We start from the raw sequence: 25566 nt of genomic DNA, 5'->3' as shown, positions 1-25566 counted from the left end.
TCATTTTAAGTTGATTACCTCTGTGAAGACCCTATTTCTCAATGAGGTCAAATTCTGAGGTACTGGGAATTACAACTTCAATATATTTTGGGAGGGACAGATTTCAGTCTGTCAATGTGGTTTTTCTTTCATTACTGCAGATATAATAACAAAAATAATAATAACTAGATTGTAGAGTTAACACTGTGATAAGTGCTTTGGTGTATTATCTTATTTAATTATCATCACAATGCTCTGAGTTGTGACTATTGTTATCTCATTCTACAGATACAGGAGGGATTTGGACCCAGATCCATATGCCTTCTAAGGCCAGATCTTACCTATTACACTGTGATGTTAATTGGTCAGCTTTCCAATTATCTTGTTTACTCCTAATTCTAGAGATTAGTGATTATTCTTTAAGTAAATCATTACCTTTCATCACAGTAGAAAAAGCATGTAAGAATACTAATTAAGTGAAATTCAAGAGCAGTGTGTTTGTCAATGGTCATTAATCAATCTATAATCAATGGATAAACTCTCTGCTAAACAATTAACTTGTTAGAAAATGTGTAAACCAGGCAATTCCAATTACGGTAGATATTAACCAATAGTGAGATATACAGATAAAACATTAGGGACCAGCACACCACCCTCCACATAATTATATTAGCAATACATCTATTGTATATGTAATGAACTTCCCTAGAAATCAGCCCCCTGGGACCCTCAGGTAATTGGGAATTGTTGCTTTCTGCTTGATTTAAGAAATAATCAGTCTTACTAATAATAAATGGAAAATCTAGTTGGAAATGAAATTGTAAGCAGCAGGATACAAATCAACAATTAATAAAATTGCTTTGGGTTCAAATATGTGATTTGTATTTGATGCCACAGTACTTTTGGAAGGGAGAAGAATGATCCAGTCCAGAGGATCTTAACATCAGAGTCCTACTGGGCTTCAGAGACCTGTGAATCATTCCATGCCTGTTTGCACACACACATATCAGACAGGAATTCACAGCTTTATCAAATTATTTTAGGGTCTGTCCCACAAGAAAGATTGAAATCAAACCCCTCTTAATGCAAATGAGCAAATCAAAGCTCAGGGTTGTTAAGACACCCATACACTGTCATGTGGTCATTAATGGAACATCTAGGACAAGAGCCCAATGGCCCTAAGCCTGGAGACATATCTCCTAAATCAAAAGTTTAATAAACTATGGACCTGACAATATGAATATGGTCCACAAACTACTGGAAACAAAGACCAATGTCTAGAGAAAGCAAGCATTGCCTTAGCACTCCACACTGTAGTCCAATAATTCATGAGATGTAAAAGTGCCACTTTAAGCCATATATTTTAAGGTAAATGTTGACAATCTACCAAGCATTTATTTATACTTTAAAAGAATTTCATCCTTCAAAAACTCTGATATTATAAAAATATAAATATACATATATAAGTATAAAAACAGAAACCTCAATTAAAATAGTTCAGACCAGAAGGAGGATCTCTCATGCTCTATACAGACAGAAGAGCCCAAAATGTAAAAAAAAAAATTTCTCCTCTTGCCTAGCAAGAACTCAACCAGTAAGAGACTATTGCAATTCAGTTAATAAAAAGCCACTGTACTTCAAAAATCTCAATTACTTCAATGGACTCTTTGTTCACTGTGCCCTTCCAACTTCCTTTTTCCCTCTTTAAAAGAGGTCTCTCCATGCTGTGTAAAGACTCACATGTGGCTTGTCATGGTTGCAGGTCCCAAATTGCAATCATTTGCTAACCCCAAATAAACCCACTTTTGCTGGATAAATAATTGGCAGTCTATGTTTTAGGTCAACATTTTGGTGGCCTATATGGGATCCAGAGAAGACCACTAATGACTCCAGAACTGGTGGGCAAACAGGTTCAATACCCATATTGAGTCCATAGTTGCTCACTAATTTTCTTATTGACCCTGGGGGTTTGAGGGAAGTCTTTCTCCTAGATCTGAGTCTCTGACCTCTTTGCACTTTGAAGCTCTCTAGATTATATTTGGGATCTTTTTTAAGGCTTTATCCTTTCTGGTTAAGGGCTTGTTTGGTATCAGAGTACCCCCCCCCCCCTTTTTTTTTTTATCAGGCTCTTCCTGAAGAAACACGGCTGTCTCATTGGAACTATGCCTGCAGTCTAGCCTTCAGTCTGACTACTTTTAGAATGGGAGTTGTTCTATTGGAACTGAGCTGTTAAGCCTTTCACCCGACTCCTCAGAATTGGCTATTTAGTTAAAGCTGTGCTGACCAGTCTTTGGCCTGGTCCCTTTGGGTCTAGACTGTTTCTATAGGACTGGTTGGTCATAGGCCTGCAGGCTATTTAAGCTATCTCAGCTATTAGACTGTTTGAACTGTTAGGTTGTTTGAAAATTACTCTTTCATCTAAAGAAAAACATCTGAGAAATAGAATCCCAGTCATCTAAATATTTTCAAGGCACCCCTCTTTTCAGGTACTTTGGCCAATTTTATGTTTTAAGATAAAGATTCCGTTCGCATGTGCATTTGTAACTAAATGAACCAACCTACCTAAAGGCAACTTAGAACATCAATGGCAATTATGGGGATATTTAAACCCCCAAACTTAATTTTCTTAAAATCAAATTGGACAATCATAGCTCTAAATGTTTTAAACTAAATGGAATACCTATATCAATTAATATTTTGGGGTGTCTAAATGTTATCAAGTGCCTAAAATTGCCTCTCTGCAAAATAAAATTTTAAGATCAACTGAGGCAAACAAAGAAAGAGAAAATGGCTTCCAAAGCCTCATGCTCCACTCCCCTGGCTTCAGGTAACTTCAGCCCTCTAAAAAAGTCTTCCCAACATCCTCTCAGTTCCCTAAGATGGAGATCTGAGGGACTACTGGGGCTCTTCCCAATCCTCTCTCTTAATCAGCTTGGAGAAACATTTCTCTAGATCAGGAATGAACACCTTCTAGTCCTAATTGACATCAGAACCATAGTCTCAGTGCTCGATTTCACTTATTACTAAGCAGCACCTACCCTGGAGTGTCCCTGCTGGCTCAGACGGTAAAGCATCTGCCTGCAATGTGGGAGATCTGGGTTTGATCGCTGGGTCAGGAAGATCCCCTGGAGAAGGAAATGGCAACCCACTCTAGTACTCTTGCCTGAAAAATCCCATGGACAGAGGAGCCTGGTAGGTTACGGTCCGTGGGGTCACAAATAGTTGGACATGACTGAGCGACTTCACTTTCCTTTCCTTTCCACCCTGGAGTAGTAAAATAGTTCAAATAGCGAGAATCTCTAATGAACCTCAAAAGATTTCTGTCTCTAAAACAATTCCCTTTTGTTTAGGTTCTGTGAATAGAGGAAAACAACAGAAGCAGAAAGACTAGAGATCTCCTCAAGAAAATTAGAGATACCAAGGGAATATTTCATGCAAAGATGGGCACAATAAAGGACAGAAATGGTATGGACCTAACAGAAGCAGAAGATATTAAAAAGAGATGGCAACAATATACAGAACTATACAAAAAAGATCTTCATGACCCAGATTACTACGATGGTATAATCACTCACCTAGAGCCAGACATCCTGGAATGCGAAGTCAAGTGGGCCTTAGGAAGCATCACCAAGAATAAAGCTAGTGTAGGTGACGGAATTCCAGTTGAGCTATTTCAAATCCTAAAAGATGATGCTACTAAACTGCTGCACTCAATATGCCAGCATATTTGGAAAACTCAGCAGAGGCCACAGGACTGGAAAAGGTCTGTTTTCATTTCAATCCCAAAGAAAGGCAATGCCAAAGAATGTTCAAACTACCACACAACTACACTCAGCTCACAGACTAGCAAAGTAATGCTCAAAATTCTTCAAGCTAGGCTTCAACAGTACATAAATCATGAACTTCCAGATGTCCAAGCTAGATTTAGAAAAGGCAGAGGAAACAGAGATCAAATTGCCAACATCCACTGGATCATAGCAAAAGCAAGAGAGTTCCAGAAAAACACTTACTTCTGCTTTATTGACTATGCCAAAGCCTTTGACTGTATGGATCACAACAAACTGGAAAATTCTTGAAGAGATGGGAATACTAGATCACCTTACCTGACTCCTGAGAAATCTGTATGCCAGTCAAGAAGCAACAGTTAGAACTGGACATGGAACAACAGACTGGTTCCAAATAGGGAAAGGAGTACATCAAGGCTGCATATTGTTACTCTGCTTATTTAACTTATTTAACTCTGTTTATTAACTTAAATGCAGAGTACATCATTTGAAATGCCAGGCTAGATGAAGCACAAGCTGGATTCGAGATTGCCAGGAGAAATATCAATAACCTCAGATACACAGATGAAACCACCTTTACGGCAGAAAGTGAAGAACTAAAGAGCCTCCTGATGAAAGTGAGAGGGGAGAGTGAAAAGTTGGCTTAAAACTCAACATTCAGAAAACTAATATCATGGCATCTGGTCCCATCACTTCATGGCAAATAGATGGGGAGACAGTGGAAAGAGTGAGAGACTTTATTTTGGGGGGCTCCAAAATCACTGCAGATGGTGACTTCAGACATGAAATTAAAAGACACTTGCTCCTTTGAAGAAAAGCTACAAGAAACCTAAACAGCATATTAAAAAGCAGAGACATTACTTTGCCAACAAAGGTCTGTCTAGTCAAAGCTATGGTTTTTCCAGTAGCCATGTATGCATGTGAGAGTTGGACTATAAAGAAAGCTGAGCACCAAAGAACTGATGCTTTTGAACTGTGATGTTGGAGAAGACTGTTGAGAGTCCCTTGGACTACAAGGAAATCCAACCAGTCTATCCTAAAGGAAATGAGTCCTGAATATTCATTGGAAGGACTGATGCTGAAGCTGAAACTCCAATACTTTGGCTACCTGATGTGAAGAACTGACTCATTTGAAAAGACCCTGATGCTGGGAAAGATTGAAGGTGGGAGGAGAAGGGGATGACAGAGGATGAGATGGTTGGATGGCAACCTGGAGATTTCATGTATTGGAAAAGACTTGTCCAGAAGTACTCTCTTCATTCTCACTGGAAAGGCCTCTGTCAGACTGTAAACAAACCCTGGTGCCATCAGTCTCCAGGATAAAGACTCTTAGGTACATGTGACACACCTTAAAAAAGCACCAAATCCTCACTGAAGTGAAATGAAGTCGCTCAGTCGTGTCCGACTCTTTGCAACCCCATGTACTGTAGACTACCAGGATTCTCAGTCCATGGGATTTTCCAAGCAAGAATACTGGAGTGGGTTGCCATTTCCTACACTTCATCTGGTCATCTAAAAGTAAAGTTTTCCTCGAATTGAAGCAGACAATATCTGGTGAGACAATTTTCCCAAGTCATTAAGCCCAGGTCTGTTGGAAGTTTGTCTGCTAAACCTTTGATGATGACCTAATATTTTAGATGATCTCCAGTGTCCATGATTTTGATAACATATGGAAAGTGCCTGAGATTTCTCCTTTCTACCTCTCCTTGTTACTTGAATATGACCTCAATAGGTTACCAATCTGTGCCTTTCCCCCTCAACATGGGACACACTATACCTAGGAATAGTCCTGAGGGACAGAATGACTTGAAACCATAAAACCTGACTCTTGATCCTTGTTGCTTTGAGAAAGATCTTGATCAAAAGAGGGAAATGTAAAATTATTAAACAGATCCCCCTCAATTAAAATAGAGCCAGAAGACCAGAAGGAGGAACTCTCATGCCCTATAACAATAGCATAGCCCTCCAGGAAGGGGAAAGACTTCCTCTTCTTGCCTGGTAAAAGCTCAGCCAGTGAGAACTGTCACAACTCAACCATTGAGAAGCTACTGTACTTCAAACAGTAGCTTTCCAATGGACTTTTTGTTTACTGTAGCCCTCTGAACTTCCTTTTTCCCTCTTTAAAAGGATTCTCTTCTTTTTGTTGTATACGGCCTTGCACATGGCTCACCACGGCTGCAGAACTTGAAATGTAATTCTTTGTTGATCCCAAATAAACTCATTTTTACTGGAGAAATAATTGGCAGCTTATATTTGTTTTAGGTCAACAGTAGTATATTTAAATGGAATGTAAAGGCAACTTCCATTCCTCTCCTCCCTCTTTTCTCACTGCTCACTCCCCTGGAGCTGCAACCAGCCGTATTTGCCAGCAGCAATAATACAGTCTCTTTCCCTAAGAAACCTGCTATGATTTGTAAAGTAATTAACCAGCATCCTACAGAGAACGCATTATCTAAAGCACCCACAAAGCTTTTCCAGTGAGACTAGGCAGAGCACTCTGAAGGCTAATCTGGAAGATGTTAAGGATTTACTAAAATAATAACTTAATTTTTTTGAGTGAAAATAGAAACCCCCCAAATTAAGGACTTAACACTTACCTCCATTTTCATATTATCCTTAGACTAGGATAATAGTCCTAGCTTACATTTTTCAACCCAGTTTATACAGCTATGGGATTCTGAGCGGGACTTAAACATGTGATCTGTCTGATTTATTGAAAACCTTACTGACTCATGACTGGAGTTTCTAATTCCCACTGAACCCTATGCAATTCTTCCATGCAGCCTATCCCACCACTTTTGGTTTCCCTAATGCCAATGTTCAGCTGCCTCAAGGTATAGAGAGGCCATGCCCTCCCTTCTTAGTTCCATCACTTCCACCATTACTACCTTGTTTTGCCCTAGAGGAACAAAACAACTGGGGATCAGGCAACTGCACTGGCCAGAGACCAACAATCTTATTTACTCTGAGGGGCTTTACTTCAATATCTTTTCCAACACATCTCATGGGTTTTACATATCTATAGGGTAGCTTTCACTTGATTATATTGGACTAGGATAGAGTGAGATCTGTGCTTCCTTCCAGGGTTGCCAAATACCTATGCTTGTTGCTTAGATGCTACAAATTGACAAGAGGATGCTCTGTGTGTTTATATTTGAAGTGATAAGGAAATATATGTGCTGTTTGCTGCCATGACAGTGAGGAGGCTTTGATGACATAAATGTCTGCAGAAAGATGAGTGAATTGGCCCTTTCAGAGAGCAGGACTGCCAAGAAACTGAAAGTGGGGGTAGTGTCAGCTTCAGGGAAACACAGTCTGGCCTATAAATTAGGCAAATCACTTCTCCTTATAACTGTAATTTAAAAATTGATTTTTATATTAAAATAGACAGATAGATAGGACATTCAATTAACATGCCTCACCTTTATCTCCTTTAGTTCAAATTAACCCCCTATTTAAAAGCTCTGGGCACACTGAAAATGAATTTAACAAATTATTTGGAAGTTCCTAAATCCCTGATTAGAATCAAATCATTATGCTTTTTCTATTGCAAGCATCAAAAGGCTTTTTAAGAGAGGTGGGAAGAGGAGTTAATTTGTTGGGGGAAAAAGTATGTCATTTTAAAAATAACAGAAAAGTCTTTACACTGTTGAGCACCAAAATTCATTTCACATTCACAAGACCAAACTTAGGATCTTCCATCCTCATACCAATTTCCTTATTTTTTTGGACAGTTTGATTGTCATCCACAAATTAAGAAATCAACAATTCATTCACAAACATTTATTGAGCACCTACAAAGTACCATGCAATAGCTGACAAAATCTTTCTCATCAAGCTACACAAGAAATCAACAATAAATAAATGAAAATAGCCTATATTGTCATATGCATTGCAACTAAGATATATTGAATATAAAGCACAGTAAGAGGATAAACACCTTATCCTCTTAATATAGGATGTTAATAGTTAATATTTAATATAGTTAATAGTTAATATAGGATGATAAAAGGAATCCTCTCCAAAGAAGTAACTCTTGAGTAGAGGCCTGTATGGCTGAAACAGTAATGCCACATGAACACTGGGACAGAACATTCCAGACAAAGGTAACAAACAGCAAGGACCAAGGCCCTTGGATAAGACAGCTGCTCTCAGGGGATCAATGTAACTAAGTCATAGGGAGCTTGGGTGCTAGGAAGGAGGTCAGAGAGGCAGCCAGATGTGTAGCTTCTTATGTAGGCTATAGTAAAGAGGGATTTAATTCTAAGTATCACTGGAAGCTATTCAACGGTTTTGAGAAGAGAAATGACATGATCTGCTTTATATTTTAAAAGAATTTCCATCCAATAGGAATAAAAAATCCCTTTTAATTCTTTCCTATTTTTATCCTTTATCTTTTGTTCCCAAATTCAGTTGATTCTTCCTCATTTATCTATCCTTCTGTTTTCAGTCCCATCCTAGATTTCACCTATGTTTCCTTATATGCAGACCATCACAACAATCTTCTACTTGGTATTCCTATCCCCAGTTTCTCCAAGGTCTAAAGTAGAAGTGCCAAATTGATCTTCCCATAACATCAACCTACCCATCTTATGGTTCTCCTTTAGAATAGGAAGCAATTTGCTCACCACTGAGCACAGGAGAAAGTACAAATTGTCTTCTCTCTCTTTAATCAAGAACATCATAATATGGCCCCAGTATTAATATTAAAGCCACCTTCAAAAAAACCAGCTAATCACCCCACCTGCCCCTAAATGTGCAAGGTTCATTCTTGATTCTCAGCCATACCCTTCCCAAAATGACACTTTTTCTTCTTTTATATCAACCATATATATAATTTGTCCTTTGAGTCTTAATTCAAAGGGCATCCTCTTCTCTAAGAATCTTCTCAATGACTCCAACTCAGAATGTCTGAGGTACACACGTCCAGCACCACCTATTTTGGTATACAGTTTCATTCTCAACATTGAGAGATATGTACTTGCTTCAGATAATTATATGTTGTCCTCACAATAAAACCATAAGCTCATAGGGGCCTTATTACTTCTACAACCAACTCAACAGCTTGCACACATTTGGCAGAGTGAGTCTTTGAGAAATGCTTAGAATCATAGAACTTTTAAATGAAAGAAAAGTTAGAATGTTTCCATTTCTGGACCCTTATTTTATGTGTAAGAAAATTAGGATTCAGGGAAGTGAAGGGCTTTGTCCAGGGTCACATAGGTAATTATTGGCAGAAAAAGAACTCAAAACCAGGTCCAAAGGCATCATGCTGACTGGATCAAAGAATCAGTTCCAATAAGTTATATTATTACAATGTTCTAATTATTATGGCTACAAGATTTCCTTCTTTTTAACACCTTTTTTTTTTTCTCACTGCTATGGTGTGATTAGATTACCTCCACAAATTACAAAAAAAAAAAAAAAATTGATTCTCAGTGACAAAAGAAACCAGCTCAGGATGGCTTTAGCAAAAGGGAAATTATTAGAAGATATCAAAGAGGTCACAGAATTGATGGGAGGTTTCAGAACAGATGGAAAGAACAAGCACTCTAGAGGGCCAGGAGGTAGGCCTCACAGTCACGATTCCAGCAGAGGGTGAATTTGAGCAGCACAGCAGCTCAATAATGAATGCCGCCACCCCCACCCTGCCGTGTGCATGCTCAGTCATGTCTGATTCTTTGCTACCCCATGGACTGTAGCCTGCCAGGCTCTTCTGTCCATGGGGTTTTCACAGCAAGAATACTGGAGTGGGTTGCCATTTCCTTCTCCAACCGTAATTAATGAATGACCCCAAATGCTGCTTCTATCCAGTATCACATATTCAGGATTCAAAGACCCCTTACCATGCAGAGAGTGGCAGATCAATCAACTGTAGGTACCAGAAGATGGGGAGAGGAAAAGCCTGGACCCTTCAGCTTCCACAGTAGAAATCAGAAACTATAAACAGCACTTGAACCAACATCACTCATGAATGGGCTTAACAATCCAAAAAAGTAATTGCTAGTAATGTTAGGAATTCAAACAAATTTCAAATGCCCACCTCACCCACCATCTCTATAGAGATCATAGAAAGTTGTCAGCTCTTCAATTCCATTTCTGCCTAGAATGATAGAACAGAGTAGGGAAGGGATAAGGGTGGGTGAAGAGACATACAAGGATGTTTGACTGCCTTGCAAAGAGTTCTATTACTTACTTAAAATGGTTCAGAATCATATCATATTTGATACGATGCCAAAGAATAGGTATAATTACATCCCTAAACCCTTGATTTTCAAACAGGGAAACTGACTCAAAGTGCTACCATAACCAAAAAGAGGTAAAACCTGAATGCTCCAAGAGATATATATATGAATGCAAGTGCTCATATTTTGTGTTGATTTCTTAGCCCCTCAGTAAAATCAAGTCAATTATTGTTAACACAGCAAAAGATTACTTTACCATCAGTTCAGTTTAGTCACTCAGTCGTGTCCAATTCTGCGATCCCATGGACTGCAGCACGCCAGGCTTCCCTGTCCATCACCAACTCCCGGAGCCTACACAAACTCATGTCCATCGCGTTGGTGATGCCATCCAACCATCATCCTCTGTTGTCCCCTTCTCCTCCTGCCTTCAATCTTCCCCGGCATCAGGGCCTTTTCCAGTGAGTCAGTTGTTTGCATAAGGTGGCCAAAGTATTGGAATTTCAGTTCAGCACCAGTCTTTCCAATGAATATTCAGGACTGATTTCCTTTAGGATGGACTGGTTGGATCTCCTTGCAGTCCAAGGAACTCTCAAGAGTCTTCTCCAACACCACAGTTCAAAAGCATCAATTCTTCGGTGCTCAGCTTTCTTTTTAGTCTAACTCTCACATCCATACATGACCACTGGAAAAACCATAGCTTTGACTAGATGGACCTTTGTTGGTAAAGTAATGTCTCTGCTTTTTAATACACAGACTAGGTTGCTCGTAGCTTTTCTTCAAATGAGCAAACGTCTTTTAATTTCACGGCTGAAGTCACTATTTGCAGTGATTTTGGAGTTCAAAAAATTAAAGTCTCTCATTGTTTACAGTGTTTCCCCATCTATTTGCCAGGAAGTGATGAGATTGGACGCTACAATATTAGTTTTCTGAATGTTGAGTTTTAAGCCAACTTTTTCACTCTCTCTTTCACTTTCATCAAGAGGCTCTTTAGTTCTTCTTTGCTTTCTGCCATAAGGATGGTATCATCTGCGTATCTGAGGTTATTGATATTTCTCCCGGCAATCTCGATTCTAGCTTGTACTTCACCCAACCTGACATTTTTCATGATGTACTCTGAATATAAGTTAAATAAGCAGGGTAACAAAATGCAGCCTTAATGTACTCCTTTTCCAATTTGGAACCAGTCTGTTCCATGTCCAGTTTGTTTGTTCCATGCCCAGTTCTAATTGTTGCTTCCTGACCTGCAAACAGATTTCTCAGGAGGCAGGTCAGGTGGTCTGGTATTCCCATCTTGTTCAGAATTTCCCACAGTTTCTTGTGATCCACACAGTCAAAGGCTTTGGTGTAGTCAATAAAGCAGAAGTAGATGTTTTTCCGGAACTCTCTTGCTTTGTCGATGATCCAACGGATGTTGGCGATTTGATCTCTTGTTCCTCTGCCTTTTCTAAAACCAGCTTGAACATCTGGAGTTTCACAGTTCATGTACTGTTGAAGCCTGGCTTGGAGAATTTTGAGCATTACTTTACTAGTGTATGAGATGAGTACAACTGTGCAACAGTTTGAGTATTATTTGGCATTGACTTTCTTAGGGATTGGAATGAAAACTGACCTTTTCTAGTCCTGTGACCACTACTGAGTTTTCCAAACTTGCTGGCATATTGAGTGCAGCACTTTCACAGCATCATATTTTAGGATTTGAAATAGCTCAACTGGAATTTCATCACCTTCACTAGCTTTGTTTGTAGTGATGCTTACTATATGCCTAAATTTTATCAGGGACTTTTATACATTATCTCATTTATTCTGCAGAAAAAATCATATAAATTCAGTATTATTTTTCCACTTTTAGGCTGAATAACTGAAGCTCAGAAAGTCTCAGCTAGAAACTAGTACAGCCGCTATGGAAAACAGTGTGGAGATTCCTTAAAAAACTGGAAATAGAACTGCCATATGACCCAGCAATCCCACTTCTGGGCATACACACTGAGGAAACCAGATCTGAAAGAGACACGTGCACCCCAATGTTCATCGCGGCACTGTTTATAATAGCCAGGACATGGAAGCAACCTAGATGCCCATCAGCAGACGAATGGATAAGGAAGCTGTGGTACATATACACCATGGAATATTACTCAGCCATTAAAAAGAATTCATTTGAACCAGTCCTAATGAGATGGATGAAGCTGGAGCCCCTTATACAGAGTGAAGTAAGCCAGAAAGATAAAGAACATTACAGCATACTGACACATGTATATGGAATTTAGAAAGGTGATAACGATAACCCTATATGCAGAACAGAAAAAGAGACACAGAAATACAGAACAGACTTTTGAACTCTGTGGGAGAAGGTGAGGGTGGGCTATTTCAAAAGAACAGCATGTATACTATCTATGGTGAAACAGATCACCAGCCCAGGTGGGATGCATGAGACAAGTGCTCCAGCCTGGTGCACTGGGAGGACCTGGGGGAATCGGGTGGAGAGGGAGGTGGGAGCGGGGATCGGGATGGGGAATACGTGTAAATCCATGGCTGATTCATATCAGTGTATGACAAAACCCACTGAAATGTTGTGAAGTGATTGGCCTCCAACTAATAAAAAAAAATAAAATAAAATAAAATAAAAAGAAAGTCTCAGCTAGAATTTGAAATTCAATGGAATTGATTCTGAAGTTTCTGTACTTTCTGTCATGTTATTGAAGAAATAGGACCATAAGCAGTTCATACAGCTCAAATCAGAAAAACAAACAGCCCAATTAAAAAATGAGCAGAAGACCTGAACAGATATTTCTCCAAAGAAGACATACAGATGGCCAATAGGCACATGAAAAGATGCTCAACATCACTAATTCTTAGAGAAATGCAAATCAAAACTACCATGATGCTTCACCTCACACCAGTCAGAGTGGCCATCATCAAAAAATCTACAAACAATAAATGCTGGAGAGGATGTGGAGAAAAGGGAACCCTACACTATTGGTGGGAATATAAATTGATATGGCCATTATGGAGAACAGTATGGAGAGTCCTTAAAAAACTAGGAGTAAATCTGCCATATGATGCAGTAATCCCACTACTGGGCATATACCCTGAGAAAACCACAATTCTAAAAGACACGTGTATACCAATGTTCACTGTAGCAGTATTTACAATAGCTAGGACATGGAAGCAGTCTAGATGTCCATCTACAGACGAATGGATCAAGATGTGGTACATGCATACAGTGGAATATTACTCAGCCACAGAAAAGAATGAATTTGAGTCAGTTCTAGTGAGGTGAATGAACCTAGAGCCTGTTATACAGAGTGAAGAACATCAGAAAGAGAAAAACAAATATTGTATATTAATGCATATGTATGGAATCTAGAAAAATGGTTTTGATGAACCTATTTGCAGGAAGGAATGGAGATGCGGATCTAGAGGACTAACTTATGGACACAGTTGGGGAAGGAGAGAGTGGGACAAATGGAGAAAGTGGTATTGACATATATATACTACCATGTGTAGAATAGGTGGCTGGCAAAAAGTTGTTATATAACACAAGGAGCCAGCTTGACACTCTGTGATGACCTCGGGTGGGACACGGGGAGGGAAGGGAAGCTTAAGAGGGAGGTGATAAATGTATAATTATGGCTGATTCTGCACTGTACGGCAGAAACCAACACAACATTGTAAAGCAATTTTCCTCCAATTTAAAGATAAATAAATAAAAAAAGAAAATAGGCTATTTGAATCAAAGTCCTGGCTCTAGCAGCTATAGGTCTATAGCTTTGAACAAGCCACTTTAATTTCTCTGTGCCTCAGTAACTTTCTCTGGAAAAATAACTAATCACTACCCATTCTCCCTCATAAGGCTGTTAGGAGGAATACATGAAAGAAGCTTGACAACTGTAACTGTAAACCAAATGAGTCTTTGTAATTATCATTGTTGTGATGTGTCAGACAACTGGAGACAAGTAGAATACAGGCTCAGACACAGAAACTTTATAATAACCTGGGTGTACGTGGAATCCTGGTGCAGGGAAGGGGTCCCAGAACATAACTTTGCTCTAACTATGTGTGAGATGGAGTAGCCAGAAGCATCTGGAAAGACTGTACCCAATATCTGAAATTAGGATATCATTTTGCTACTGTCTTGCTACAGGAATGAATGAAACCAAATCACTGAATTTAAAGACAATCTCCCTATTCTTGATAGATTGGTTGCCTGACAACATTTTAGAACTGCCAGAGGAGGCAAGGTTACTTAGGTTACTTTTATGTAACTTTAAAACTGTCAGAAAAGTGGAGAGTAAAATTAAGTTTGTTCCTTTTTACAACTACAGGTAGAGTTAAATTGCACTGTGAAATGAAAAAAAAGGCATGTGGCAGCTCTAGTATTACAAATGCATATCTTTATGAGCACTGGAAGTTTATGTAGAGAGAATGATCTTTCTCCCATTCAGGAGGATTGTAGAAAACTGATGTACTGCAGATCAGAGCCAAAAGAGAAAAGTGGAACCAACAACAATATAATAACCACTCAACAGAAGTACAAATGTAAGAAAAGATCCATTTGTTTTAATTTAAAGATATTTCTGTTTGGAGATGTGAAAATACAAGCACCCAAACTGATGTTTACATAGAATTACTTCCAATTTATACTTCATCAGTCTGCCTCTTATTATGAATCATGATTATGAGTACTTATTTATAAATATTGCACAATGTGCAATTGCACATTGCACACACACTTCCAACACCAAAAGCTATGTCTGCAGCCATTTGTCCTTCTCTTCAATTGCAATGAAGAAATGTCCCTCCTCCTTTCAATGTTCAAGAATTACACCTGGGTTTCAGATTCCAAAGCCCCCAACCTTCCAGAAACCCTATCAATAAGCCCCTCTTTCTGCAGTACCATCAACCTTCAAGCTCCTTTCACCATCATTTAAAGATGATCTAGTATCTCTCACCTGGAATTCTGGGGAAAACACATCTTCTTTTAGCTATTGTCCTCTTTCCTCTAGGACTCTGTATGGCCAAGAGTATCAAAGAAAGACATTTGGCCTCAGCTTCTTAAACTCACACACTCTGCATTCCACTCCAATCAGGCATCTCCCCACACTAAAACCCATCCTTTGATAAAAATTATTCCTATTGCCTGAGTGACTGGAACTCTTTTCATCCTCATCATTCTCAACTTCTCAGCAGCATTCAATACATGTGACCACTCGCTCCTTTCTTCTTTCTCTTGGCTTCTTTAATGTTACACTTCACCCTCCATTTTTGCTTTCATTTCTTTGTGGCTATTCCTTAAACTATTTTGCTGGCTCTTCCTCTTCCACCTGATATAAGGTGTCTTGGACATTCTTTCCTCCTGATATTACACTCTCGCTTTAGGCAATCTCATTTACTCCTATTGATTCATATTCCAAATATATGAAAAGGCTCCTGAATTTATATATCCAGCTGAGTCTCTTCTTCAAGGCTTCAGAATGGCATGTCCGACTAGGTGGTGTTTCCTCTTAATTGTCTCCCAGGTATCTCAGAACAGTCTTAACTCAACATTTTATATATGCTTCCACTTCATATTGGCCACTCATTCAATGTTCTCTACCTTAGCACTTGATTTTGTTATATATACTCATTGTTCATGCTAATAATATACCAATTCCTTTCAACAACTGCTGACAGTGAAGTTCAAATTATTAGCATCCTTCACCTGGGCAGTTATAGTGACCTTCTAATTGACCTCCCACATACATCTTCAATCCTTTCTATGTATGGATATGTGTGCTTCTAAATGGGTTCCCTGGTGGCCGAGCGGTAAAGAATCCACCCATAATGCAGGAGACTGCAGGAGATGTGGGTTAGATCCCTGGGTTGAAAAGATCCCCTGGAGTAGGAAGTGGCAACCCACTCAGGTATTCTTGCCTGGAAAATTCCTTGGACAGAGGAGCCTGGCAGCCTACAGTCCATGGAGTCACAAGAGTTAGACATGACTGACTGACTAAATAACAACAAATGCTTCTAAATGCGTCTCTACTCATGACACTCCCTTACTTAACACTTTCCATTGTATGTGGGGGCCGGGGTGAACAGAGGTTTAAACTGTGCTTAGCATAAAATCTTCACATACCTGAGTGGTCTTATACATGATAGCTGTACCATAAGCAGAAGGCTACCTTTGTCTGTGGCTACTATCATATGGATCATGCCAGGAGGTTCAACTTGCAAATCTCATAGAGAACTAATCTGAGACATCCCTGCCCTTCAGTGTGTTTGGGAGAACAAATGTCATGTGAGTAAGATTAATGGGGCTCTTCCAGAATAAGAAATTACATTCTAATCATTTTAATGAATATTGTTCAAAAATCATTCCATGACTATATCCTTTTACTTGCTATAACTTTATCCAAATAACTCTATCTATGAAATAATACAAAATATACTAAATTACCAAAGCTACCCTTTTCAGAATTTCTTAAAGGAACTACTTAAAATAGAGCTACTCTCTTACACAAAAACCAACAAGTAGTTTTTACTACCTTAGCATACACTAAGTAGAAAGAAGAAAAGGAAATTCAAATTTCATGTTCACTTGACAAAAATTTTCCATAAACTTTGAAAACATTTGTCAGGTAAAGATATATATTTTCAATGTACTGTAAGCTTTGATTTTCTTATCTTCAAATCTATTTATATAAAAAAATAATATGCATGCATATTTATAATTTGCATTATTTTCTGGAGGCTTACCAAAAGATGGCAAGTATTAACTCTGTCAAATCAAACCCACCTATAGTCTCTGCAATAATAAACTGGCACAAATAAGTGATATTATTCAGTTTTCTGAGGTCCAAAATAACTGTATAAGATGACTTTTGCAGCTGTTAATAATTATATAAACTCAAGTGATAGCTTGTGATTTTTTTTTGTTGCCATCATTATCCTTTATTCAATTATTTTGCTGTCCCCACAGTTATATAAAATTGCTCTGGTGCCCATCTCTTCTACCAACCACCATGAGCAGCTGTGCCAGTAAACCAGCCAGGCAAAAATGCCCAAGGCTTCACTGACATTCATACCAGAATGTCAGCTTTTCCACCCGCCTCCAGTTTATGGGTCATTCTTTAGTCATCATGCCAGAAAACCTATACTCCCAGTAAACACTGGAACTCTATGCCTATTTGACCTGTATTCAGAGCCAGCCAGAATCAACTAATGTTCTAATGGAGAAATACATGAACTACCAAATTCTCTAGAGACTCCGAGCTTTATTCTCATAACAAGTTAGGGCATCAACAACCAATAGCCCTAGACTATACTAACAAATCCTTCTTGAACTGCAATTTTACGTAATGAGAATTGGCCATTTCAATATATTGGCTAGATCTTTTGCAAAACTGTAGCTGAACATATTGTCTCCCATGTCTCTCTGAGACAATTCAAAAATTCTTTCTTGATTTTAGCATTGAGAAGTTTTTTCCTTTTTAGCAAATGGGTATACTTCCATATGTTAGCTAAGGAGAGCTACCTAACTTGTCATGTTTGCTTTTTGCTCTGGCAGCTAGGAATCAAAGCACTAAATTTACTATTCAATTCCCATAACTAGCACACTGAGAGCTCTTGGTATAATAATATCCCCCCTTTCTCTAAATCAATTTTTTTCTTTTTTCTCCTACTACACTAAAAAGATACAGTACAGGCTCATCAGTAACACTGATTCACTACAATTAAGGCACTGACCCAGAAGTGACTAAAAACCCAGAAAAAGGTCTTTGTATAGAGCAAGGATGTCACCTTGAAAAAATAGCAGATTCTTCTCAGTAACTGGTTTTCTACAAAAATTATGATTCTCACATAGATTCTTATCCTTGATTATCCTGAGTCCACACATTCCCCTCTATTCTTTTGTTCCTCCTCTCTTCACTCCAGTTAACAATCACTGATCTAAATCAGGAATTGGCAAACTTCTTGTAAAGGGCCAGATAGTAAATATTTGAGATTTTGTAGGTCATGCAGCCTCTGTCACAGCTACACAACTTTGCCATAAATAATACATAAACAAATGAACATGATATGCTCTAATAAAACTTTATTTACAAAAACACATTGTGGGCTGATTCAGGCCATGAACTTTAGTTTGCTGATCCCTGATCTAAAAGGTTTCTAATACTGTTTTTTAATTTTAATTATAATGTTCTAAGTTGTTTATGTTTATTACAGTGAGCAACTTCAATACATTTTATTGGAGTAGAAGAGGAATAAATTGTAAACAAAGGGCAGAACAAAAATCAGGAACTCTATATTATTGACAACTGAGATATAATTCACTAATCCTGGGTACTGAAAATTGGGAATAGGATCTCTGCTCTCCAGAAATTTACATTCTGCTCTAGGAGAAAAGATGCCTCTATAAAAACTATAACACAAGTGTCAAAGGAGAGTTACAAATAATGTCCTGTGGGAGATCACAAGGACCACTCTGGTCCTTCAAGCCCCAGGAGCAGAAGGACATCCTGATACAAGCGACATTGGATCCGTGTAGAATTTCACTAAGTGGAGGCAAAAGGAGTGGGCATTCCAAACAGAGTGGTGATGTGGTCCAAAAAGAGGTGAAATAGCCTGGGGGTATTCAGAGAAATTTCTCAGTTTGGCTACAATATAGGCAGGCATAGCAGAAAACTGAGGTGGCATAATGGTAAGGTTTGTCAAGGATGCAAAGTTAAGAAGTTTAGAATTTTTAGTAGGCAATAGAGAATTATTGAAGCCTTTTAAGCAGGGAAGAAATTATATCTTAATCTTTAGTGAGTATCAAGAAAATTAATCTGCCAGAAGCATATAAAAAAAGGGAACATAAAATTTTTAAAAGAATGATGTTCAAGGTAGCAGAGGCAGAGAAGGAGAGGTAAATGGCTTTCCTTTGGGGCACTTATGAATCACTCACACACGGGGTTTTTCCAAATGACACACTCTGATCCCAAAGATTTTGATATGGCTCCTAGTGGAGAATACCCTTCCCGCTCCATTCACACTAGCAATTGAGAATCACTGCCTTTGCAAGCAAAGGTTACAATATGCAGTGTGCCTCAGGTGTGAATAAAAGTTGAAATATCCTGGCAAGACGGCTGTTGCAAAAATACAGGTGAGAAGTAAAAAGAAGGTAAAATATGGTGACAAGAATGGGAATAAAAATGAGGGTTTAAGAGACTTTGCCCAAACAGGACTTGCCTCCCACATGAAAAGTCCACTTTGAAGTATCCGAGAGCTGGTGCAGAATAACAGAAATGAAGATGTCAGAAGGAGAAGAGTTGGGGTAAAGGTTATTTAAGTGACAGGCATGTGTAGTCTCAAGTGTCAATCAGATTTTGCCAATGAAGAGCAAGCAAAAGACTGAACATGAGTCTGAAGCTTGAAGGATTTGAGGGAGGAAGTAGGTGCACTGTCCAAAAGGAGGTGATAGTCATGGTCATTGTTCTGTCAAGTTCTGTCTAGTCATTGAGAGAATTTGTTTGAGCGAAGTAAGGACTTGAGGATCACTCATATTTCAGTTCCACAAGAAGAAAGAGAACCAAGATGGGGCAGTTAGGGAGAAGAAAGAGAAAACGAACTGTCCCAGAAGCTAACAGTTAGTATTAAGGGCACCAATAGGGAAACACAGATCAAAAAGCGAAGGACTGAGAAACAGACTTTGGACTGACAGAGATGTCACTGTCCACCTTTGAGAACAGAATGGTTATAGCAGAACACAGGCTGCAAGAGATGGAGGCATGAGCTGGATGAGGAATTGCAAGCAGCAACTGTAAATCCTTTTGAGAAATTTGGGAGTGGTTTATTCCTGGGATACTATAAATAACAGGAATGCAGGAAGGAGGAAGTTAGGAGATGAAAGGGACATCTTAGTAACAGGAGAGGAGTTTGCAATAGAGAGTATTAGGGATTAACTAACCCTAAAGTTACAATCCTGGAGAAGGGAATGGCTACCCACTCCAGTATTCTTGCCTGGAAAATCCCACGGATAGAGGAGCCTGGTGGGCTATAGTTCATGGGGTCACAAAGAGTCAGACACGACTAGAGCAACTTAGTATGCAGGCACACAAGGTTACAATCAGCCTGTGAAGTGATGTGCAAGCCTTGAGATGTTTGCCACCAGAATACAGTGGGTTCTGGCTTTCAGGAATGGGACAGCTGGCCAGCAGTTACCATCATCATCATTAAAAGTAGTTAGAGAGCCCCTGAGTGCAATTCCCATGTGCTTTACTTAAGACATAAACTGTCTTAAAAATATGAGGCTTATATTGTGGAGAAGTGAGGAACCCCAAGAGAGAAAACACCAACTTTGACATGCATACAAAAAAAAGAGGCAGTTGAGAAAACAGTGAGCTAATTGAAATAATAACTATGTAACATGGGTAAATAATGGAGACCATTCATTTTGTGAGGTGGAATGTGAAGACAAAGTTATAATTTGTATGTGTTTAAGCAGTGTTGTTGGAGGTGGTTCCAATCCTGTTGGGGCACCCAGAGAGTGTCATAACCACTAGCCACCCACGAAATAACCACAAGGATTCACAGGCCAGATCATCTTGGGAGCTGTGTCAGATTTCTGGGTGTCCTGGCCATCACTACTGAATTCATTCCAGCCGATTTAGCTTCCTAACTATTTGTTCCTACAAGCTCAAGTTAACATTAGAAAAAGAAAAAAAAAAAATTTACATCACTGTAGGCAGGAAGTAAGTTAAAAATATGTCATCAGCCATTCCTCATACACTTGTTACAACTTTCTTTTGTGTGAGTCCCCTGTGCTTTTGTGCCTTTCTGCGATCAGAGCCCAGACCAACAATGTAATCAGAGTTCAGTTGAGTTCAGTCTTTCAGTCGTGTCTGACATTCTGTGACCCCATGGATGGCAGCATGCCAGGCTTCCCTGACTATCACCAACTCCCAGAGCCTATACAAACTCATGTCCATTGCATTGGTGATGCCATCCAACCATCCCATCTTCTGTCGTCCCCTTCTCCTCCTGCCTTCAATCTTTCCCAGCATCAGGGTCTTTCCAATGAGTTGGCTCTTCGCATAAGGTGGCCCAAGTATTGGTGTTTCAGCTTTGGCATCAGTCCTTCCAATGAATACTCAGGACTGATTTCCTTTAGGATGGGCTGGTTGGATCTCCTTGCAGTCCAAGGGACTCTCAAGAGTCTTCTCCAACACCACAATTCAAAAGCATCAGTTCTTCAGTGCTCAGCTTTCTTTATAGTCCAACTCTCACATCCATACATGACTACTGGAAAAACCATAGATTTGACTAGATGGACCTTTGTTGGTAAAGTAATGGCTCTGCTTTTTATGTGCTGTCTAGGTTGGTCACAGCTTTTCTTCAAAGGAGCAAGCGTCTTTTAATTTCATGGCTGAAGTCACCATCTGCAGTGATTTTGGAGCCCCCTAAAATAAAGTCTCTCTTGGCTTCCATTGTTTCCCCACCTATTTGCACAAAGTGATGGGACCGGATGCCATGATATTAGTTTTCTGAATGTTGAGTTTTAAGCCAACTTTTTCACTCTCTCTTTCACTTTCATCAAGAGGTTCTTTAGTTCTTCACTTTCTGCCATAAGGGTGGTGTCATATGTATATCTGAGTTTATTGATATTTCTCCTGGCAATCTTGATTCCAGTTTGTGCTTCACCCAACCCGGCATTTCACATGATGTACTCTGCATATAAGTTAAATAAACAGTGTGACAATATACAGCCTTGATGTACCCCTTTCCCAGTTTGGAATCAGTCTGTTGTTCCATGTCCAGTTCTAATTGTTGCTTCTTGACCTGTATACAGATTTCTCAGGAGGCAGGTCAGGTGGTCTGGTATTCCCATCTCTTTAAGAATTTTCCACAGTTTCTTGTGATCAACACAGTCAAAGGCTTTGGTGTAATCAGTAAAGCAGAAGTAGATGTTTTTCCGGAACTCTCTTGCTTTTTCGATGATCCAGCGGATGTTGGCAATTTGATCTCTTGTTCCTCTGCCTTTTCTAAATCCAACTTGAACATCTGGAAGTTCATGGTTCATGTACTGTTGAAGCCTGGCTTGGAGAATTTTCTGCATTACTTTGCTAGTGTGTGAGATGAATACAATTGTGCAGCAGTTTGAGCATTATTTAGCATTGCCTTTCTTAGGGACTGGAATGAAAACTGAACTTTTTCAGCCCTGTGGCCACTGCTGAGTTTTCCAAACTTGCTGGCATATTGAGTGCAGCACTTTCACAGCATCATCTTTCAGGATTTGAAATAGCTCAACTGGAATTCCATCACTTCCACTATCTTTGTTCATAGTGATGCTTCCTGAGGTCCACTTGACTTCGCATTCCAGAATGTCTGGCTCTAGATGAGTGATCACACCATCGTGATTATCTGGTCATGAAGATCTTTTTTGTACAGTTCTTCTGTGTATTCTTGCCACCTCTTCTTAATATCTTCTGCTTCCTTTAGGTCCATACCATTTCTGTCCTTTATCGTGCTCATCTTTGCATGAAATGTTCCCTTGTTATCTCTAATTTTCTTGAAGCGATTCTAGTCTTTGCCATTCTTTTGTTTTCCTCTATTTCTTTGTACTGATCACTGAAGAAGCCTTTCTCATCTCTCCTTGCTCTTCTTTGGAACTGTGCATTCAAATGGGTCTATCTTTCTTTTTCTCCTTTGCCTTTCATGTATCTTCTTTTATCAGCTATTTGTAAGGCCTCCTCAGAAACCATTTTGCCTTTTTGCATTTCTTTTTCTTGAGGATGATCTTGATCCCTGCCTCCTGTACAATGTCACAAACCTCCATCCATAGTTCTTCAGGCACTTCGTCTATCAGATCTAATCCCTTGAATCGACTTTTCACTTCCACTGTATAATCGTAAGGGATTTGATTTAGGTCATACCCAAATGGTCTAGTGGTTTTCTGCACTTTCTTCAATTTAAGTCTGAATTTGGCAAAAAGGAGTTCATGATCTGAGCCACAGTCAGCTCCTGGTCTTGTTTTTGCTGACTGTATAAAGCTTCTCCATCTTTGGCTGCAAAGACTGTAATCAATCTGATTTTGGTATTGACCATCTAGTGATGTCCATGTGTAGAGTCTTCTCTTGTGTTGTTGGAAGAGGGTGTTTGCTAATGGCCACTGCATTCTCTTCGCAAAACTCTGTTAGCCTTCGATCTGCTTCATTTTGTACTCTAAGGCCAAATCTGCCTGTTACTTCAGGTAGCTCTTGACTTCCTACCTTTGCATTCCAGTCCTCTATAATGAAGAGGACATCTTTTGGGGGTGTTAGTCCTAGAAGGTCTTGTAGGTCTTCATAGAACTGTTCAACTTCAGCTTCTTCAGCATTACTGGTCAGGGCATAAACATGGATTTCTGTGATAGTAAATGGTTTGCCTTGGAAATGAACAGAGATCATTCTGTTGTTTTTTGAGATTGCATCCAAGTACTACATTTCAGACTCTTTTGTTGACTATGATGGCTACTCCATTTCTTCTAAGGGATTCCTGCCCGCAATAGTAGATATAATGGTCATCTGAGTTAAATTCACCCATTCCAGTCCATCTTAGTTTGCTGATTCCTAGAATGTAGATGTTCACTCTTGCCATCTCCTGTTTGACCACTTCCAATTTGCCTTGATTCATGGACCTAACATTCCAGGTTCTTATGCAATGTTGCTGTTTACAGCATTGGTCTTTGCTTCTATCACCCGTCACATCCACAGCTGGGTGTTGTTTTTGCTTTGGCTCCATCTCTTCATTCTTTCTGGAGTTATTTCTCCACTGTTTTCCAGTAGCATATTGGGTACCTACTGACCTGGTGAGTTCATCTTTCACTGTTAAACCTTTTTGCTTTTTCATATTGTTCATGGGGTTCTGAAGGCACGAATACTGAAGTGGTTTGTCATTCCCTTCTCCAGTGGAACACATTAGCCATGACCTGTCCATCTTGGGTGGCCCTACATGGCATGGCTCATAGTTTCGTAGAGCTAGCCAAGGTTGTGGTCCATGTGATCAGTTTGGTTAGTTTTCTGTGATTGTGGTTTTCACTCTGTCTGCCCTCTGATGGATAGAGATAAGAGGCTTATGGAAGCTTCCTGATGGGAGAGACTGACTAAGGGGGAAACAGCGTCTTGTTCTGAAGGGTGGGGCAATGTTCAGTAAATCTTTAATCCAACTTTCTGTTGATGGGGGGGAGGTTGTGTTCCCTCCTTGTTCGTTGACTTGAGGTCAAACTATGGTGGAGGTAATGAAGATAATGGTGATCTCCTTCAAAAGGTCAGAGTTATGGAGGTGAAAGGTCAGGCATGTTGAGGCATGCCCCGGAAAAGTGCCGCAGGCAAGTTCCAGAGGCTGACTAAACTTCCGGGGACCAATCCCCTGCAGCCCGGTCCAATCAGGTGCTGATACGGAGCCCTTGGACACCAACCGCTGCTGTAGCCCGCGTTTTCTTCCTTATATGGGAAGACCTGGCTTGGACGCCGGCCCTGGCTATAAAACCTCTTCCCACCCCTCATACCTCGCAGACTCCCTTTGTCTCCTCGCTCACCCGCCCCCGGGAGTTCTGCCCGAGAGCTACCGCCCAATAAAGGCCTTCGTCAACGGTCCTTAGAGGTGGCCCTTTCTTCCCACAGTGTTTTCTAACATCTGGCACCCAGTGTGGGGCTCGGGGTGAGGGCCCCTGGCACTCGCCGTTGAGGCCCCCTTGAGCTCCACCGCCGCAGTAGCCCCGGACCCAGGCGGCTGACCAACCCCCCGGACGGCAGGATACGGGGTAAGTCCCTTCGGCTTTGGGGCCTGCCCTCCCTGGCGACCACCTCCTAGGGCCCAGTAACGGGTGCACACTTACTGGGCCCTCCCGGTCACCAGCTGGTGGGGAGACGTCCCCGCGGCTGAGTAGACCTCTGGCTTCGGCCTCCGGCTTCGGCCTTTTCTGGTCACCAGCCCGTGAGGGAGACGTCCCAAGTGGCTGAGTAGACCTCTGGCTTCGGCCTTTCCCGGTCCCCAGATCGTGAGGAAGACATTCCGAACGGCTGCATGGACCTCCGGCTTCCCTTGGCATGTCCGAAGATGTTCGGACACTGGGGGTTGCCTCCAAGCCCCGTGGTCGCCATGGGATCGACAGCCTCCAAACCTGATCCCCAATACTACTTTTCTGTGTTCACAGGCCTGGCCTCAGTATTCCCTAGATAATGGCTCACAATGGCCAGCCACAGGGACATTAGACTTTGACGTCCTCCGTGATTTAGATAATTACTGCTGGAGATCAGGAAAATGGTCTGAGGTCCCCTATGTTCAGGCCTTTTGGGCGTTGCGCTCTCGCCCCACCCCTTCCTCTCCGGTTCCTGCCCCCTCCCCCTCCACTCCGGCCCCTTTTGCCTCTGCTCCCGCCCCCGAGACTCCACCGCTGGCCCCGGATCCTCCGGCCCTTAACCCTATCTTGTATCCTCCCCTTCCCCCCGTCACTCCCTCCCCTTCTCCGGTTAGCTCCCACACTCGCTCCCACAGCAACCCTCCAGGTGCCTCCCCTCCCCCTCCCCCAGCCCCGCTACTCCCTCTGCGACAAGTAGCCAGAGCTGAGGGTCTAGCCCAGGTCCACGTCCCCTTCTCTCTCCAAGACCTAGCACAGA

This window comes from Dama dama, chromosome 33, assembly GCF_033118175.1.
Source record: "Dama dama isolate Ldn47 chromosome 33, ASM3311817v1, whole genome shotgun sequence".
Lineage (NCBI taxonomy): Eukaryota > Metazoa > Chordata > Mammalia > Artiodactyla > Cervidae > Dama > Dama dama.
The sequence above is the reverse complement of the archived record's forward strand: the minus strand, read 5'-3'. Positions refer to the sequence as shown.